A 3,980-nucleotide genomic window follows, 5' to 3' on the forward strand; every position below is an offset into this window, starting at 1 on the left:
GTGGCCATATGCCAAGACGCCAGCCTCCTCCTTGGTTATATTAGAAAGAAAAAACCAGGGGATGTGTAGCAACAAGAGACAGTAAAAAAGGTTTACGCAGGGTCTTAATCTAAAAGGAATCCTTTAGGACGGGTCCCTACTGCACGTCTGCGCCTGTGTCTCCGTTGTGCCGTATCCTGGACGGGCGCCGCACGACGTTCATCTGTAAAAGAGAGGAACTGAGTTGAAAACGGGTCGTGCCGAAAAAGTTTTAAAATAAGCAAAGTATAAAGTAAGATGTATAAGTTTGAGCTTTATTGTCTCTTATTGTAAATGCGTGGAGCCCCTAGTGCGGGGGTATATGGCTTCTAGGCCTGTATCAATGATGATTTTATGCCGAACTCGTCTATCCGCGTTCGTGGTCTTTAAATGACCTATTTTGAAGTTTTTTGGCCGGTGAGGCCATTTTGCTGTGGGGCTGTCAAAGCGGCCGCACAGTCCTCCGGTTGGGGAGGCGCACTTTAGTGCTTCCCCTTCAAAGAGATGATGCCTCGTGGACCGGGCATCTTAAGCGTAAGAGATGCATAATGCGGTATTGCGTTAAAGCGAGCGAAAGCTTCGCGTCCTAGTAGTGCTTGATAGCGACTTGAGAACGGGACGATGTGGAAGGTCAGCTTTTCACGACGGAGGTTATCGGCAGAGCCGAATGTGACTGTGAGCCGGAGAAAACCCGTACAATGGGTGTCCGGACCAGGTATTACCCCTTGAAATGAGGTTTTGCTGCGGCGGATTCTTGCTGGGTTTATCCTCATGTGCTGGATTGTATCCTGATATATCAGGTTTAGTCCACTGCCGCTGTCCATAAGGACATTTGAAAACTTGAGTCCGCCAATTATTGGATCGAGTATCAAGGCAGTCCAGCCTACATTCTTGATATTCCTATAATAATCTAGCTAATCGAAGATGATCGGTTTTGACAACCAGTGGCAGGACCCTTTGGGCCGTGTGGTGCGTACCTTTAGGGGCGCCGCACGTTTTGTTATGTGAAGTGAGTTCACTGTTTTTACTTCTTGTGGGAAGTTCTTTTGTTTCCTGGTGTTCTGCTTTTGGGGTTCGTCCTCGTCTTCGCTTGGCGTGTCGAGCCCCTTGTGTTCGGCATTGAGTCTGCCGGATTGTTTGAAAACCCAGCGGTCTCTGTGGGTATGGTTAGCAGGCTTCCCGGGAGTACTGTGTATCTGACATATCCTGTCCAGGATTTTATTTAGGTTGGATGGATCGTCCCTGTTATCCTGGGGGCGATTTTTCTTGATTTTGTCGTGAGCCTTTGAATCCGGCATTGACTGCCGTGCTCTTCGGACTTTTGTCCTTAGTCTAGCGACGGTCCTTGTTGCGCCGTGGTTTTCCGTTTCCATCCCTGGTTTCGGATGTATTTGGGTCGCTGGGGTTGCACCTTGACAACCAGCTGTCCTCCCCTGCACAAAAGCGGGTCATGAGGCTTGTTAGTGCGGCCATTGTTCTTGGCTTTTCTTGGCCGAGGTGTCTGGCGAGCCATTCGTCTCGGACATTATGCCTGAAAGCTGCTAAGGCTTCGGTGTCCGGACAGTCGACTATCTGATTCTTTTTAGTGAGGATCTATTCCAGAACTGCCGGGCTGATTCTCCGGGTTGTTGAGTTATGTGACTAAGATCGTCTGCATCCGGAGGACAGACATAGGGTCCCTTGAAAGTTTGCTCGGAAAGCATCCTCGAGCTCCTCCCATCTTCCAATTTTGTTTTCCGGAAGGCTTTTAAGCCAATGCCGGGCTGGCCCTTTAAGCTTAAGGGGTAGATATTTTATGGCGTGGAGATCATCTCCTCTAGCCATGTGTATGTGGAGGATATAATCCTCGATCCAGACTCCAGGGTCTGTTGTTCCATCATATGCCTCTATGTTTACGGGTTTGAATCCCTCTGGGAATTCATAGTCCAGGACCTCATTGGTGAAACATAGGGGGGTGCGGCGCCCCTGTATTTGGGTATGCCGGATTCTGATGATGGCTTCATAGCGTTGCTTATGAGAGCTTGCTTTCTTGGCCCATAAATGGACCTGACTAGGCCATGATGCGAATCCTTAAGTGGGTCGCATGCCGATTTAGGTGCGGCGCCGCTTACCGCTTTATGGGGTCGTCTATCTGACCATGTGGCTTTTTCATTTTTTGAATGCGAGGGCTCTAGGGCCTCTTTGTCGAATTTAGGCAGTAGCTTTCTTTTCGGATAGCTTTTAGTGCGGTGACTGTCGCCGTACTTATCTGTTGTATTGGTTACTTTGCTCCATCTAATCCTGAGTGCATCTTCCGCTGTTTTTAGCTTCCGCTTCTGCTTTTTTAGGCTGCGTGCAGTTGCAACGAGTCTCTTGTGGAGATTCTTCTGCTCCATAGGTTTATTCGGCGTGAGGTTGTCTGGAATGACATTTTCGCCGGAGGAGGGATGTTTGGTTTCTCTATCCGTGTTTCCCAGTTCGGACGGTTGCTCTAAGGCCTGCTCGTGGTCTACCGGCTCGTCCTGCTCTATGGCTGGGTTTTTGTCGAGGCGGGGCTTGGGTCGGCATTTACGCCGACGCTTTGATTGCTTTTCGGGGGGTCGATCTCCCGTCCCATCCCCTTTTTCCTCGTTGTCGCTTCCTTTAGGGGTATCCACCATGTACACATCGTGGGATGAGGTGGTTGTCCAATGCCCTATGGGCGTTGGTTCGTCGGTATCTCCTGCATCGTCATCCATGCTATCGATGTCTCCGGAGTCGCAGTTGAGCACGTCGTTTAAATTTTCGACAGTGGCTACCAAGTGGGTGGTGGGTGGGCTTTGAATTTCTTCATCGTCCGTATCCCATCCTCGCTGACCGTAATCCGGCCAGGGCTCTCCTGATAAAGAGAGAGACTTTAGAGAATTTAGGATGTCGCCGAAGGGCTAGTCCTGAAAGATGTCCGCGGCGGTGAACTCCATTATTGGCGCCCAATCGGGTTCGATCGGCAGGGACGCGAGGGGTTCGGAGTTCGGAGAGGAATTCGGCTCCTTGGAGTCACGGGCCGTGCAGAGTGCGGGGCTGGCGTTTGGCTTGATCGCCTTTGAGATTATAGCCCCCGAGGTGATGTCCAACCGCTCACCCTCGATCGGCGCAGCTGGCTCCAAATTAAGAGTCAGAGCCGGTGCGTTTGCGGCCTCCAGGGTACTGTTCGGCGGCAAAGCTAGATCATGCCCCACGAGACAGTGCGGCGCGCTTGGCTGTGGCTCGAATCCATCGAAGATCAAATCTCCGCGGATGTCTGCCGTGTAGTTTAGGCTTCCAAACCTGACTTGATGGCCAGGGGCGTAGCTTTCGATCTGCTCCAGGTGGCCAAGTGAATTGGCCCGCAGTGCGAAGCCGCCGAAGACGAAGATCTGTCCGGGGAGAAAAATCTCACCCTGGACGGCATCGTTGTTGATGATCAAAGGAGCCATTGGGCCTAAAGGCGACGACACAGAGGAACTCTCAATGAAAGCACCAATGTCGGTGTCAAAACCGGCGGATCTCGGGTAGGAGGCCCCGAACTGTGTGTCTAGGCCAGATGGTAACAGGAGACAGGGGACACTTTGTTTTACCCAGGTTCGGGCCCTCTCGATGGAGGTAATACCCTACTCCTGCTTGATTAATATTGATGATATGGGTAGTACAAGAGTAGATCTACCACGAGATCAAGGAGGCTAAACCCTAGAAGCTAGCCTATGGTATGATTGTTGTGTATGGAGTTGATTGCCTACGGACTACAACCCTCCGGTTTATATAGATACCGGATAGGGTTAGGGTTACACAGAGTCGGTTACAATGGTAGGAGATCTTGAATATCCGCATCGCCAAGCTTGCCTTCCACGACAAGGAAAGTCCCATCCGGACACGGGACGAAGTCTTCAATCTTGTATCTTCATAGTCCAGGAGTCCGGCTAAAGGTATAGTCCGGCTACCCGAACACCCCCTAATCCAGGACTCCC

This window comes from Triticum urartu, chromosome 5 (assembly GCF_003073215.2).
Source record: "Triticum urartu cultivar G1812 chromosome 5, Tu2.1, whole genome shotgun sequence".
Lineage (NCBI taxonomy): Eukaryota > Viridiplantae > Streptophyta > Magnoliopsida > Poales > Poaceae > Triticum > Triticum urartu.